This window comes from Balaenoptera acutorostrata, chromosome 7 (genome assembly GCF_949987535.1).
Source record: "Balaenoptera acutorostrata chromosome 7, mBalAcu1.1, whole genome shotgun sequence".
NCBI classification, from domain to species: Eukaryota; Metazoa; Chordata; class Mammalia; order Artiodactyla; family Balaenopteridae; genus Balaenoptera; species Balaenoptera acutorostrata.
The window spans coordinates 48,851,404-48,868,161 of record NC_080070.1 but is presented as its reverse complement, the minus strand read 5'-3'; the positions used below and the strand labels follow the sequence as shown (position 1 = coordinate 48,868,161).

The 16,758-nt window shown below is 43.7% G+C and overlaps 1 long non-coding RNA gene across 7 annotated transcripts in view; it reads left to right on the top strand.

The window, feature by feature from the left end:
- The window catches only part of LOC103011907 (uncharacterized), a 58,236-nt gene that overhangs the window by 23,803 nt on the left and 17,675 nt on the right, over positions 1–16,758 (top strand). For 2 of the 7 annotated variants that reach the window (XR_003621621.2, XR_009008880.1), the window contains exons 4-9: positions 83–2,524; positions 2,625–2,735; positions 6,101–6,173; positions 9,476–9,694; positions 15,680–15,848; positions 16,516–16,637. This is a non-coding gene — a long non-coding RNA (uncharacterized LOC103011907). Of the gene's footprint in view, positions 1–82; positions 2,525–2,624; positions 2,736–6,100; positions 6,174–9,475; positions 9,695–15,679; positions 15,849–16,515; positions 16,638–16,758 lie in introns of those variants that run through there. The other 5 variants (XR_009008884.1, XR_009008882.1, XR_009008881.1 and 2 more) reach the window with 5 other exon arrangements.

Genomic DNA, 16,758 nt, shown 5'->3' with positions numbered 1-16,758 from the left:
ATCAGCTTTTTCTCTTTTTGCCCAAGCAGGGCTTCTACTCTTGTTACCCTATTATGCTAACTACAGTTTCTGGCTTCTCCAGGATGGAGATCTGGGGAGACAGAGTGTTAAGAAGAATGGAAAACATCTTTCCTGATTGATATTATTGTGGTCAGTCTTCTCCAGACTCGGCAGATATTTTAAGGTAACTCTCTTATGTGGGGATTCTTCAGAAACCCACCGATGCAAGAAGACACCTCCATTAAAATAGACTTCTGGATTTCCATCAGTGACAGGCTTCTGGAGGGGCAGAGCCAAGTGGCAGCCCTTAACGGCCAGCAGCAAGGTGGGTGCAGTTACTATAATGGGCAGAGTGTCTGCAGCAGCAAGCAGAGTATTTCAGCACACAAGAACCTTTGATGTTTGTTAATTGTTCATGGTGGCCCTAGGACCAAAACAGATTGGAATTCTACTAGGAATCGCTTGATTTATGTAACTGGGAAATCTCTAGATCCGGTGACTAGAAACCTGAGTTGTTCAATGTACAGTCATAGCTCATCACCCAAGTCTCAGATCTGAATCAGTTCAAAGACATAGAAATGCCCGGATCACTGATTTTGCAGCTGGGTCCAAGGAGTAGCAGCAGCAACAGCACCTGGGAATTTGTTAGAAATGCACATTTCCAGACCCTTCCCCAGCCCTATGGATGCAAACACTCTGGAGGAGGGTCCAGCAGTCTTTGTTTTAGCAGGCACTTCAGCTGAGTCCTGTGCATGCTAAGGTCTGAGAACTCTGACCTTAAGAGTAGGAGAGGCTGGAAAGCCTTGAGAAGGGACCCTGTAACATTGCTGTAAGTACCTAGTGTAAGTCTTCCTTTAAGTCTTCTCCAGAAGATCTGCAGCCATTAACTAGGGTAACTGCAGTGAGGAAGGGGGAATATCCAGGCCTTTGGGACATTTCTAGACGTTAGCTCTGAGTCGATGCTAATCTGTAAAGCTCCAACATGCCTCTGGACCACGGAGAGGGGTTGGGGGTAGGGGTCTCGTGTGGTGATCAAATGATAAATGAAACTTTGGGGTGTGGCTGCTTCACAGTGGCTCTACTCACCCCCACTATGGTTATTTTCCCATCCCTGAATAGAGCTGTAACAGGTGTCCTCAGCGACTAAAAGAACCCCTGTATTGATTCCCTGACCTGGGTGATGAGCCTTATTATGGTAGGCAGGACCACGCGGAAGCTACCTGGAATTTCCTCTTCTTACCTAAGAGTAAACTGAAAGCAATACCACATCCCTGGGAGAATTGCAGAGATTAGTATTTCCATCTAATATTCGAACAATACAGGGGTTGTTCCACCACATCCTCATTTAACTTATCTGTTTGGCATGACAGAAGGAAGATGGTTATTGGAGAATGACTATGGATTCTTATAGAATCATTGAGGTACCGGACCAGATGTAGGCTCTTTACTGGATAACACAGCAGTGCTTCTGGTACTTTGAAGGCAACTATTGATCTGGCAGATGCTTTTTTGTTCTCAATACCAAATTAGCAAAGATCACCAGATGGAGTTTGCTCCCAATTAGCAGGATCAGCAAAACACCCTCCCTGTCTTACTTCAGACCTCTGTGACTCTTCCGCTGTCTGACAAGATCTTGTCTGCAGGGGCCTTGATCATCTTGATATTCCCCAGAACACCATGCTAATATATTACATTATTGACATGGTGAGCAGGAAGCAGCACATACTCTAGATGCCTTAATAAGACATATGTATGCCAGAGGGTGGGAGAGAAACTCCAAGAAAAGTCAAAGGCCTACTACCTCAGTGAAGTTTCTAAGGGGTCCAGTGGTCTGAGAAATGTTGGCATTTCCTCTCCAAATTGAAGGGCAAATTGCTATACTTTGTACCACCTACCACTGAGAAAGAGCTACAGTGTTCTCTGTCTCTTGATTTTTGAGATAACATAGGTTCTTTCTGAGTATTGTTCAAAGCAACATTTGAGTAATCCACAAAGCTGCCAAGTTTTGTGTGGGGACCAGCGCATAAAAAGCCTCCCTAGCAGCATTTCTCAACATCAGCAGTGTTGACATTTGGGGGACAAAGAATTCTTCGATGTGGGAGGCTATTTGCGAATTGTAAGATGTTGTTTAGCAGCATCCCTGGCCTCTACCCCCGGTTGTGACATCCAGAAATCTCTACAGACATCGCCAGATATCCTTGGGGGAGCAAAACTGCCCTCACTTGAGAATCCCTGGCCTACAGCATGTCTAGGTAAGCCTCAAGGTGAGTAAAGCACTGGCTGACACTTAACTGCAACCTCGTGAGAGACCCCGAGCCAGATCTTTCTAACTAAGCTATTCCTCGATTCCTGACTCTCAGAAACCATGAGAGATAATGAATGCTTGTTGCTAAGTTTGGGGATAATTTGTTGTGCAGCAATACACTGATCCACCGAGCCATACGGTTGACGTACACAGCAGCAATTGTCGTCCAGTGTAGGTAGTGTACACCAGACTGGAGTTGAGCACGTCCTGAATGTGCAGGTGAGCTCCGTGAGCAGGCAGCTCCTACTCCCATAGCCCCTCCTCTTGCTGCGCTGTAAGTCTCCCTCAACCCACACCTTTGTCCTTTTGGGATTGACAGATGGTGGAGGAAGAAACTGTTTGGACCAGGTTCACAGGATGGTTCCTTACAATTTGAAGGCATCAGATAGATGTGGACTGTAGAAGCATTACAGCCCAAAGCAGGAATGGGGTAAGAGAAGTTCTCTCAAGGCTGAACCCTGAGCAGTTGTCCACTTTGTCTGGATGGAGAGATGGCCAGAGTAGGGGTATATGCCAATTCGTGGGTGACTAGTGTTTTGGTATATTGGTGGCACAGGAGTCTGAGGAAGGCGTTTGCAGATGAACCTCTAAATATGGGCACCCTCATATGTGAATGCTCACCGTAGGGCATCTGGGATGAGGCTCTCAGTAACCAATTGGACGGGATGCCCATTTTGTGGATGTCAGGCAGCCCCTTTCCCAGCCACCCTGAGGCTTGCTCAGTAGGCTCACGTAGGATGTGGCCATTGTGGCAGGAATCCAAGTCACGTGTGGGCTCAACAATATGGACTTCCCCTCAGCAAGGCTGCTCTGGCTATTGTCACTGCTGGATGCCTAAGCTGCTGACAGCAGAGACTAATGCTGAGCCCTGATGCGGCATCATTCCCCAGGGGGACCAGCCAGCCACCTCGTAGCAAGTTTATTACATTGAACTCTTTCCATTATGGAAAAAAACGTTACTGGAATAGTCACACTCCTTAGAAAGGAAGGTTTAAATCATCTTGCCAGGAAGGAACCCCAAACAACTGAAGTGTTGGTTAAAGGCAAATGGAACATGGGATAGACACTGGAAGAAGCTCATTAACAATTATTATTCAACTGTTATCATTATCAATCAACTAGTTTTGCTACCAGTTACCAAAACAAGAACTATTGCAACTCTGCATTTTCTTCTTTGCTTGTTAAGCATAACACTGAGTGTCGCTGGTGGTTAAATTTACAATTTAGTCTTTAGGTTAAGGAATATCCAAGGTGCTATGGTGACTAAAAGAGAAGAACTGACATCACCCAGAGCTCAATACAGTGGCTGAGGCTGCCTGCTTATAGTGGCGCCACTCTGTGTTACCCCCCTTTTGGGGACAGAGTGAGCCTACATTCTTTTATATGACGTGGAAGTATGACGTTGGATGGATACAATGGAATGTGTGGATCTGAGTAGCAAAAGAATGGATATACCAGATTGTGTCTCTTGGCTGTTAGGTCCGAATTCATCCTTCTAGATACTCTCCATCCCCTTTTCCAGACTCACTCATCTGGCCAATTTCATGTTAGGTTCTTCCAATGGGCGGCATAGGTAGTAGGTCCCAGTGTGCGAGAAAGAGATTAATCATTTCTACTGGCAGCAGCAAGGATGTGCAGCTGGGCTTGACTGCTTGTGCTACAAGCTCCACAAGCCTGGGGGTGGTTTCAGCAACATTGGCAGTAAATAGCCACTCCTCGGATCCAGCCAAGGGATGGTGGCAGCTTCCCATTCTTTAGGTTACAGCTGCCTTCTTTGTCTGCTCCTAGCCCTTCCAGCAGTTTTTAACCAGTTCCCTACACTGCAACCTTCCCTGCTTGAAATATATACAGCGGTTTCTACTCTCCTGTTTGGACACCGAGTGCTACAGAGATCTTTCTGTATCAGAACAAAGTCAGCTTCCTCATTCTCTAGTTTAAAAAAAGAAAAAAGAAATGCGTCATATTTATATAAGAAGACCCAGATAATGGATACTTAAGTTGTTCTCAATCTTCTTTCTTAATCAGTAAGGGCAATAAAGACATTTCCATTTTAGGAAAGTATCATCAAGGCATATATTTGGCAATTGTTTGTCTCTCCCTCAATCTGGAACGATACCTGCTAAAGTTCTTATGCAGGGATCTAAATGGCTATAATGAGATTCAACTAGACTCTAGAATCTAGAGAGTGTCCATCTGCAGCTAGTTATTTATTGCTTAATAAATATTCTAAAGTATTGTCCGCATATATCCTAGTCTTATCTCTTCCAAACGAATTTCAAGCACCTTGAGGCTGGATCTTATATCACCTTTTGAATATGTTAATGTGTGGGGAGAAGTTTTAGTAGTGCCTCTTCCCTTATGATTAATGTCATCTGAATGTGTCATCTGATTGGCAGTCTGGGAAGAGCCCTACATGCCTTCATGCGAATGGGGCTCAGGTTTTCTTTTGAGAAAAAAGCTGATGACGCAGCTAACACTGCCACATAGCGTAGTGGCTCAAATCAAGGTCCAGTTAATTTTATTATTGGTCTTACTCCAAATCCCTTTCATGGAGGCAGTGCTCCTTAGAAACCATTTTCCCTTAATTATAAAATATTTTAATTGATTTGTGGGCAGTGCTCTAATTCCGCCTGTGTGGCCTGTCCCCTTGGTCCACCTCAGGGCTGGAAGGCTGCCCAGCCCAGCACAATGCCCTCGTCCCCGCGAGGCTGCCTCAGTCCCCATCTCAGCCATCTGATATTCTGCTTCCGCTAGACTAAAGAATGAAGGCCTCTTTAGCTCTTTGCTAACACCATCCTTCTACTCTGTCTTCTGATTGTATCTTCTTTAATTAAACAGCACTTTTGCTATCTTCTCATCTTTTAGGTATTCAGATCATTCTGGCATTCTACTTGCAGCTCTTAGATTTATTTGAATTTTCTAAAATGGGAAAGGTTGGGTCCTGTTTACAGTTACCATGCCAACTCCCAATCAGCCTTTTCCTTGGGAGGATTTTTCTTTAGCTGCTCTACACTTTCACAGCAACTTATAGTGTGACAGGAATCTTCAAACATTCACAAGCAACTTGGCCAATAGGGATGTGGGGCTGCAGTTCCTAAGATGAATATCCAGGCTTTTTCCACGAGGGTTCTACTTTTATAATCTTCAACATAATCCCTTTAAAGCAAGAATCCCTGGCAAATCCAAGCTGCTATGATATGAAAATTCTAATTAAAGGCAAAAATCAAAGCTGCTTTTGGTGGTAATGCTGTTACACTGTCAACCTCATTGTCAGTCAAATTAACAAAATACATTTCTAATAACCCAGCTAATGCAGTGAGAAATAAATAGCCAAGTCCATTTAACTCTCAGAAGCTTAAATGCTGTTAAATCACATTTCCTGTTTATGAGGCTGAATCTGAGAAGATATGCATTAATTATATTTCCAAATAGTCCAAAAAAATGAGAAGGCATGCATGAAAAGGAAAATTTTTAATTTTTTATATTTCAGTAATAATCACACATAACAATGATTTATGATCACTTCTACTACAGTTAACAAAGTAGTTTATACTGAACATTTAGTAGATTAAACAGCAGTTATCCAAGATAAATGGTCCATTGATATGCTCATTTTCTCGATAGCCACATCCACAGGCTAAGTCCACAACTGGATCACATCCACATTTCATGGTAATTGGTTTTAAAACTATCAAAACAGGAGGAACATGGAAATTCCATCCGCAAATCCTCAACGGCCCATTGGAGATCTCTTAATGCACGTGCTTTTCTTTTCATGGGAATTCCACATGCAAGTTGTGAAGCAGAGGAAGGTGCTATTAGAAGTACCAGGTCTGACATCAACACGAATTGGTTTTACCTCTTGCTGGTATGTATTCCCTATGCTCAGGTTCAAAGAAAACCCAGAAAACTCTTAGATCTCCATCTGAATTTCAGTCAAAGGATTCAGTTCTGCGTCTTTCATCCCAGCCCAGTTTTCCTGTCAGGAGCACCACTGGTTTTCTCTTTAGCTGTCAGCACATTTGGAACAGATTTTTCTTTCTGGCAAAAGATTCTACAGCAGTCTAGATTTTAGTTTATAATTTCATTATAAATAAGAGAGACTTTTAAAGAGTCACTTCAGAATCACTGCACAGCTTCATCTGGGATTTGGCCAACAGTTGTTAGAGTTCTATTAAATCAGCTTTCTTCTAACAGTGAAAAGAAGAGGTGGAAAGTTTGTATTTTCTCAAGTCCTCAACAGCTCCATCAAATAGCTAAGAATGATTAAAAATAAAACAACATGGAGTATTTTGGGACTGTACATTCTACTTTTGTTTTGTTTCCCTAAAGATGAAGAGAATTGAGAAAATGTCATCTTGGCATATGTAATTTGAAGTCTGTCCCTTCTACCCGCGCCTAGAATCCTCTTGTTAGGCATAACATAGGGTGTGCAATATGTTGTTATTCCAGACAGGGCTTAGCTTGTAGCTGACAAAGGAGTACTGCTATGACAGAAGATGGAATTTTTATTTGTAATGGAAGAAAGGGTTGACTTTCTAAATACCTAGTGGTAGATCGCAATTTTAAAGTAAGCTAGATAAAAATCTATTTTAAGAGCCTTGTTGCTTCCTAAGAGTGAAACTAGAATTTCCCTTCTTAACCCCAAGATAGATAAACACTTCTGTTTCACACGAAACACCACAAGTCAAACGATGGCCAGACTTTCAGTTTCCCATTAGAAAATACCTCGGTTCATTCAACAGTAAATATTAATGAACACTTGTGAAGTGCCAGCTACTCTGTTAGAAGCTGTATGAGTACGGGGTTGAACACAGGAGACCAAAGTCCCTGTCTTTATAGAGCTCATGCAAGCTTCTCGTAAGGGCTTCTGGAGTGAATTGAAACATTAACAAAGCGTTGATAACGATGAACAAACTAGTGTTCTTCACTAAATGGGTGAAATCGCAAATGTGATAAGAATCATAAATTTTAAAATACTACGTAAACAACTTCTGCGACATTCTTTTCCTTCATGTAGCACCGAGGTCCCTGAATTTCTTCACTGTTGTGCTAATTGTAATGAACAGAACTCTTATATTCATTTGTCCTGTGCAAAGGGTTGTTTTCCGGATACCATCTCGCCGAAGAGAAAAAAGTCTCTTTTCTGGGGAGATTCAGACATGGAGCTGTAAATGATTCTGGCAGGATGAGTGCTGAAGGGAGAGGATATTAGCAATTGGAAAATGGCTTTGTTGCCAGAGGCTACATACGAAGGCATTAGAAGCCACATGATAGAATTAGATGGAGGATCTGTGCAGGTCTGGTTAAGCTCAAAATGTCTAACAACCCACCAGGAATTGATTGTAGGACAGCCTTAGAGCAGCCAAATGTACCTTTTATTATCTCTGAGAAGGGAGTGCTTATTTTGAAATCCAGAATTTTGGGAGAGTGATCATGACTAAAGTCCTAGCTGCTTTGCTCTATTCCACCCACCCCGCTCCTCAGTTTTGGTACCCAGCTGCATCCCACTGTGCCTTCTCATTTGAAAGAGCTCCAACTTTGAACGTCCCCATTGCTGAAAAAGGAAAGAGGAAGAGAAAGAGGAAGGAAGGAAATACTTCTCTGCTACTGCAAGTGATTTGAAGGTTTGGGACTGTGCTGGCTGATGCACAGCCGCTTCTGTCCTTAGACACGTCCCAACCATCTGGTCACCTGGGCTCCCCCCTCCATCTGGCTCTAATCATCTCAGCCAAACTAAGGGTTGTTTGTTGGTGGTTGTGATTTTCTTTTCTTAAATTTCCCGTTAATTTTGTCCTGCCTTAGTTTTGTTTTCCTTTTAGTAATGCAAGTCTTGAATAAATTAATTTGTTGCTCATGGGCAAAAAAGTGGCTTCAGCAACCAGCCCCAAACCAACAATGTTGATTCACCTGTAAAAATCTGCATTTACTCTACACACACTTAATGGTGTCTTCCTTTTGGGCCATGAACACACCCATTATATTTCTCTGGGGGCTAAAAGGACACCTCAGCACAGGTCCTACAGTTCTTCCAGAAAGAGCTGTCCCAAAAGCAGATGGAAGGATAGGAGGCTGCATCAGAGAAGAGCTTAGGCTTGATTTCTGTTAAGTCCTTTCTGATTTTTTTTTAAACCCACGCACATGTTTATTTAAATAGCTGAAGAGTTTATAATCCTGGGCATTGAAGATAAATACATTTTCTCTTAGATGTTTTGACTTGGTTTGAGCTATGTTTCCTTGTGTTACAAAATGGTCTGGCTCTTTTAGGAAGCCACAAGTTGTAGACACTGAATTGAGCTGAATCATTTATCCTGAGAGAGCATTAGGAACAGGTGGGAGCAGTTACTAGAGGTAAAACAGAGACCCAGGAAGAACAAAATGACTCTCTAGGAAATGTGCCAATGCCTCAAGACCAGAGGGACGGGGGCAGAATTCACAGGTACCATCTTGCTAATGATCCACACCCTGTGCGCAGGGAAGCCTGGGCATTCCCTGCATTAGAGAGCAGCGGGCATCCTGCAGCCAGGAGATCCATGCTGTCACTCTGTCTCAGTCTACAGGTTTGGTGGCTCGTAGATCCCCCTCCTCATAAAATTCACTGGCTTCTGAGCACCTCCTGTGGCCCTTAAGAAAGAATCAGTCGCTTTGTGACCACTTTGTCCAAGCTGCTGAAACCAGTTAGAGATACACTTAAGTATCACTTAAGTATCTTCAGTGAGTTAGTGGGTGATATTAAAAATCGCAGTAGGATTAAGTGAAGACAACAGGACATACTGTTGTCTCAAATGCAAACAAAAATAGGATCTACAAATAATAAATGACCAGAAGGACTAGTATTAAAAGTTTAAAGTTCGTTATATCTGGGCTACGAGCTTATGGATCGTTTTTAGGTCCTATATTTATTTAGGTTTTTAGGTCCTATATTTATTCGTATTTTTATGTGTTATCTATTACTTCTCAACGTGGCATAAATAGCGGTGCTTGATGCTTGGACCACCCCCCCGCCCCCTTCAGTTAAATACTTCCTGAGCACACACTGTGCGTGGCACCTGGCGCAGGGAGCAAAGCTGAGCACGTTCCAGGGCTTTACCTTGAACTACCGCCTCCGTGATTCTGACAGCACCGGCCCCTCCTCCAGGATGAGATCCTGAGCTTTTATTCCCTTCACAGGCCCAGGACTCCCGGCTGGTCCTGCAGTGTTGGTAGTATACTCTCTCAGGTATGGGCGAGGCTCCCTCCTGCTCTTCCTTCAGACCCAGCTCAGATGTCAGCCCATCAGGAGGGCTTTCCGGACCACCCGATGTGATCATGCCCTCACCTCCCACCACGTCGGATTCCCCATCGTGCTTTGATTTTCTTCATGGCGTTTGTCAAAATGTATCTCTGTAGGTATGTGTGCACTTGAACACTAACCTGCCACCAGAATGTAATGCCTTGGAGGAGGGGTCTTCAGGCTTGTTCATTGCTAGAACAGTGCCTGTCACATAGTGGGCACTCAATAAATATTGTTGAATTGAAGTTCTCTTCCTCAAGGGAAAAGTTGCGATAGGTGTATTTAAACATATCAGGAATGAATATCAATCCACAAATTCAGGTGATAAGAAAGATGGTATCTCTGTTTTTTACAATAATTTTAAAATTCTGCACCCCTACGCTGCTGGGCCGGTGGGAAGTTTCATCTTAGTCATTGCTCTGCTCCCTTCCCCCCCCACCCATCCCCAGAGTTTGTGGGTGGAGTTGTGTTAAGGTGTCAAGAGTCTTATGCAGTGACAAGGGCTTTGGAGAAGGTCCTCTGCTAATCAGCCCATCACACTGTGTCTGTCCCCATGGTCCCTTCACACCTGGTGGCAGTCTGCTGCTTCTGGGCAAGACTGAGAACGTCATTGCCCACGGCCCCACTCCCCAGATATTTCACCCAGAAGCTCTTCCTCTCGGGGTCTTGCCCCTGCCAGGAAGCAGAACCTGCAGCGCTTGCTTCTACCCCCAATCGGGAGAAGGTCCTTTTAGTCTGGTGTTTCTCCCGTTTTTCCAAGCCACTAACCTTTCCTCAAACTCTATCCTCCCCTTGGGCCTCTGGCTTTTAGAAAGCAAAAGCCAGAATCGTCTCCTTCTCATCCTGCCCCTTACCTCCCTGAAGCAAGGGTCGTGGAGTCTGCTACCTGCTCAAATGGGGAACGAAAAAGAAGAACTTCAGACAACTCTGACACAAGACAGAAATGTGTGTTACAGGAGTGCAACAGATAATGCAGAGAAGAAAGTGATTCTTTGGGGATGAGTGGGAAGAGAGAAACCAAGGCGGGAGGAATGCTTAAGGCATCTTGCACTTTTGAGTGAGTCTTGAAGGGATGGGAGTATTTCATTTCAGAGAATGTGACGGATAGAGAGGCATGAGCAAAGAGAAAATAGGCATATAGGTGAGGGCAAATAACCTCATCTGAATGGTTGTATTTGAGCAGTGGGAAAAGAAGCCACCCTCCCAAAGTTGGTGGGGTCAGGTTGTGACAGGCCTTCAAAGTCAGGGTTTTTTTATTTTTTTATTTTTTTTAATTTTATTTTTGGCTGGGTTGGGTCTTCGTTGCTGTGCGCGGGCTTCTTATTGCAGTGGCTTCTCGTTATGGAGCACGGGCTCTAGGCACACAGGCTTCAGTAGTTGTGGCACGCGGGCTCAGTAGTTGTGGCTCATGGGCTCTAGAGCGCAGGCTCAGTAGTTGTGGCGCACGGGCTTCATTGCTCCGCGGCATGTGGGATCTTCCCCTGGACCAGGGCTCGAACCCGTGTCCCCTGCATTGGCAGGCGGATTCTTAACCACGGTGCCACCAGGGAAGTCCCCAAGTCAGGGTGTTTTGATATTACCTTGAAAGTACTTGGCAGCCATTGGGTCAGAGAGCAAGTAGATAGATTAGAGTTGTACCTTTGGAAATGAAATAGCAACACTGTCTAGGATGGATTAATGGTTGGGGCTGGTGATGGTAAGGCTAGAAGAAGAGAGAACTTTCAGTAGGCTGTGCAATAGTCTAGAAACAGGAAGGAAAAGGAGAACAGAGATGCAAAAGACATTGCTGAAGTAGAGTAAACAGGATTTGACCACTGGTTGAATCGGAGAGAAAGGCAAGAGACGGATGGTGATTGCAAGAATGGGCGTGTTCTCAGCAGACAAAGAAAAACTAAGAGGAGCTTCTGGTTTGGGGGGAAAGAGGACCAGTCTGGACATGTTAAATCTGAGTTTCCATCCGGAAAGTTGGAGCTGTGGGTGAGAGGCTCTGAAGAGAGGTCATGACTTTGCCATGGTAGAAAGGGAATATGGGCAATGATGTTGCAGCAGCATGCTGGGGTGAAGGAGGAAAACAGGGATCCAGTGTCGGATCCTTTTGATCGTCTCAGTAGAGTAGGAGGCAAGGCCACTTGCTGAAAGTAAGGAGAACAGTCAGTGTGTCATTTGGAACTTGAGCCCAGGCACAGTTTGAAACAACTGCTCTGGTGAACATACAGTCAACTCCTGAGGAACAGCAGGGCAGACCCATGCAGTTTTCTCTCCAATAAATATAGAATCCTTTTATAGTGGTTTTATGAAAACTATTCAGGAAGATGTGAGAAGGAATAGCCTTGACATTGTATATCCATTTTGAGGCATATATTAGTTTTATCACTGTCTCTGCTTTCTGTTAGACAGTTCTCTCTTCTTTACATATTGTTATGCCTTTCATTAGGAATTTGTTTTTTGGGAATTTATTAAGATGCCAGAATCCTTCAACATCATAAACATGGAAAAGTAGCAACTATTCATTGCCAACATTCCCAACTCCTCTGCTATCTTTCCCAGTGTTGAACATCTGTCCCCAGGGAAGCCCATCATCACGTGCCCTCCACTCCTAATGCCAAGTTGTTTTCTTTACTCGGTGGCTTTGGGCAGAGGGGAGAAAGAGCTTATCATGAAGACCAGTGGTACTTGGGCCTTCCAGGCCGCTGTTGCATCTACAAGGGCCGCAGGGGAGAAAGGGGGATCCTAAAATCCATCTCAGTCTCTGAGGAGGGCACCACATGCTGCCCTGGTGGTTCAGGACCCATCCCTATTTACCTCCTTTTGGTCTTTTCCAAGCATGCCTCCCCTATCTCTCTAGATCTGATCTCTTGTCTTTTATTTGATGGTACCTCTGTTGGGAATTTAGGGATTTGTGTGGAGTGAGAAGCAGGAAATAATAAGAGGAATCTCTCTGCATTCTTAGCCTTACCAGTATTCACCAAAAGATAATTCCTTGGGAATTGTTGGCACTAGTGTTTTTATTTTTTTATTTCTTTAATATCTTTATTGGAGTATAAATTCTTTACAATGTTGTGTTCGTTTCTGCTGTACAACAAAGTGAATCAGCTATATGTATACATATATCCCCATATCCCCTCCCTCTTGAGCCTCCCTCCCACCCTCCCTATCCCACCGCTCTAGGTGGTCACAAAGCACCGAGCTGATCTCCCTGTGCTATGCAGCCGCTTCCCACTAGCTATCTATTTTACATTAGGTAGTGTATAGATGTCAATGCTACTCTCTCACTTCGTTCGTCCCAGCTTCCCCTTCCCCCGCTGTGTCCTCAAGTCCATTCTCTACATCTGCGTCTTTATTCCTGCCCTGCCACTAGGTTCATCAGTACCGTTTTTTTAGATTCCATATATGTGCGTTAGCATATGGTATTTGTTTTTCTCTTTCTGACTTACTTCACTCTGTATGACAGACTCTAGGTCCATCCACCTCACTGCAAATAACTCAATTTCATTCCTTTTTATGGCTGAGTAATATTCCATTGTATATATGTGCCACATCTTCTTTATCCATTCGTCTGTCAATGGACACTTAGGTTGCTTCCATGTCCTGCCTATTGTAAGTAGTGCTGCAATGAACACTGTGGTACATGTCTCTTTTTGAATTATGGTTTTCTCAGGGTATATGCCCAGTAGTGGGATTGCTGGGTCATATGGTAGTTCTATTTTTAGTTTTTTAAGGAAACTCCATACTGTTCTCCATAGTGGCTGTATCAATTTACATTCCCACCAACAGTGCAGGAGGGTTCCCTTTTCTCCACACCCTCTCCAGCATTTATTGTTTCTAGATTTTTTGATGATGGCCATTCTGACTGGTGTGAGGTGGTACCTCATTGTGGTTTTAACTTACATTTCTCTAATGATTGGCAGTAGTGTTTTTAAACCACCCAATTCCAGTTTTAATAACTGGGTGTATTCTAATAACTCAAGTTTATTGAATTCTTTTTCTTGTCTTTGTAATGTTTCCAAATTGAATATGTGACTAACAACGTTTCCAAATTGAATATGTGACTAACAACTCCTTTTACTCTACTTAAGCCCAGGGAGAAAAAATTCCACGAAAGAGTTGAAAATCCCAGAAAATTTGGAATTGGGGTTCAAAATCACATGCTCCCTGGGCTGGTGCATCTTTTTTACTCTCTGACCACTCAGCAAGGGAAGAATATGATCTAGAAGCAAAGCTACATGGAGTTTGGTTTACTTAAGAGGCCAAAAGAGAATTACATCTCTCAGTGCATAAGAAACTAGAACTCTTAAATATTCTTAGAACCTCTTAGGTTCTAGGCTAACAAATGTTAAGATTTTTCAGGGGTAGAAGGTGCCCATTTGAGGGAGCTGTGTCTTATTAGAGATCCCTTTCCCTCTGTCCCTCACAGCCCTACCCAGGAAAGTATATGCTGGTGAAATTTCACCCTGAACAAACTACCTAATTTACTAAACAAAATCCGTCTCCAGTATTCCCTCAGTCGTGCTCAAGATCAGCTTCAATTTTCCAGTGCAACACCACTCCCAGTCTTTTTTTTTTTGGATAGAATTGATGTATTTTTTTCACTTTTGTTTATTTTTGCCCCAAAGCTTTTGGCATTTCCCTCCAGTGAGTCACACTCTGGGACCATCTCAAAATGACCTCCTTACAGGATGTTTCTCTTCCCCGGGGAGATGGGAAATTGGTATAAGACAGCCTGTCGCAATATGTTACTGTATAGTGTGTGGGGATTTTAATAAAGAAATGCCATTTTGCATGCCACCAAAGCCACTTGATGGATGGACTTACAGGCAGATCGCCTTCTAAATCTTTCCCCAACTCTATAGAGACAAGATGGAAAAACGAAAGCATGGTCGTTAGGGGTTTACTCAAATCAGCTGAATATGGGAATCTGTCCTTCTACTTTTTCCATCACAGAAGTTTAGAGTAGTTCTTTGAGAATTCAGATTTTGTAACAAAATAATTGAACTACCAGGGGTGGGAGGATAAAAACAGGAGGAGAGAAGGCAGGGGTGCTCAGAGCCTCACCATTCCCCCAGCACACTTACGCTCATGCTTTAGGCAAGGTCAGTGCCACTCTTGACCTCTGGACCTCCAGCCTTCCTCCACCCCTCAGTTTGGAAAACTTCTCCTCCCCGGGAATAATTCATCACTCCTTATTCTCTGCTCTCAGAGCGCTTTGTACCTTCCTCTACGAAAGCACTTAGCACTCTGGGACTATGGTTATTTGTGCAGTGGTTACCCACCTTCCCTCTCCCATGCTCCCCTCTCCCCAGTTAGAGGGCCTCGGAGGCAGGGGAGTGTTGGCAAAAATTGTCTCTGTGTCCTTAGCACCCCGAACAGGTCCTGTCACCTATGAGGTTTAATATGGCATATCCTAGTGCAGCCATGATGGCAGCCATGATGGGGCCAGGGATCCAGGAGAATTTCTAGTCATAATGTTGATGTGAGTGTCTGGGTTTCCTGTTCTCTTCCAACAATGCTCCCCCTTCCCCCTCCTCAATTCTGTCAGGCACTCACTTCCTTTCTCCCCTTGGATTCATGTAAGAAAATGTTAAGTATCATCAAAGATTACTAGATGTACATGTGAGTTTTGATTATAAATATTCCTTGGGAAATTAGGAAGATTACCAATGTGTATTCCCACTCTATGTCAAAATGTAGAGGTTGGCTTGACTCTTTCTACTGAGCTTTGACTTCTGCATATGGTGGACATTTTTTGGCTCTGGGCTGCCTGGCATCCGCGCTTCCTTCCTTCTAGTAACAACACCTTGGTTTGATTTTTTTTCGGTGGGGCGGTAATTGTCTTCCCCCACTGGGTGCAGTCTTAGTGGTACTGAGTTCAAGGTAGCCCACCCTCCCTTAGCCTGGGATGAGTTATCAGTGGTCACCACTGGTATGGTGTGGGGTTGGGGAGGGGATGTTTTTACTTAACTTTTGCAATGAACAATTTGCAAATTAAAGATTTAAGAAAAAGAGTAATATTGACCCAAAAGATCTGGCTAGATGCAACGAATTTTCCTGTTAAATCCGTTTGAACAGCAACCACAGGCCTGGCCTCTTCTACTCAATTGCAGAGCCCCGGGGAATGCAGACAGCCCACGTCACACTCCTGAAGTTGCCAAAAATCCCTTTAAAATGATCCAACAGATGTCCTTCCTTGGGGTCGAGCGGATATAAATCACAACGGTCTGCTTTCAATTCCTAACTCGGTGTCTTAGGGGCAGCAAAATCAATCACTCTCAGGTTTGTTTTCTGAATGTTTTTTAAATCTTCCAAATTGTAATAGCAATAACCATTACAGTATGTAAGAAAAGGTAATCTGAGCAGGTAGTTGTATTTCATCCCAGTGTACAAACTTCCTTTGTGATGGTGGAGTTGAATGGCCCCCCATCACTCATCTTTGCAGTTAGTCCCATGGACCAGAGAGCAACCCCGAAAGGGCTCAGCATGAAGAATGAAATGGTTTCTGAGCTTAGAACCAGGGGCCTACATGGCATAAATATCAATACGGCCATGCCCACATATCATCAGCAGTAAGAGGAGGGGTCTTGTCATTCACATGAAGAAAGAAAGGGAATGCCAGACTTTCCCAGACAAATCAGGGCTCAAGTCAAGCAGTTTATTCCAGGATCTGTCTTTGTTTTCTGGCCTTATCTACCGCATTTCTGGTAGTATGAGAAAAGATGGCTAAAGAACTTCACATACATAAGTAATTAAATGAAAGCTCTTAGTACTTTCCAGAGAATCAGGATTCCAATTTAAACTAGTTCCTCTTGGGTGGAGCAGATACAACATCTAGTTTCCAATAATCTGGTGTATGTAATATTTAAAAATAAAGCCCATTTTTAATGCTGGTATACACTCTAACCCCAAATGGGGTCACCTGACACTTACCCATTGATGTCATCAGGTGAGAAACAGCTTCAGGATCAGGAGGCAGGGTGCCTTCTCCGTGGAAAGAGGATGGAGTTTAAGGAGAGACACATGAGTTTGAATCTGGACTGGCTCTGCCACTGGCTGTAGGAACCTCAGGCAAGTCTCTCTGTATCAATGAAGTTCCATGACCTCCTCTGTGAAATGGGAAAACCATCTACCTGGTGATGTCTTGGTGAACATCTGGCGCATTTTAGGGGCTTAAAAAGAATAGCTGTTA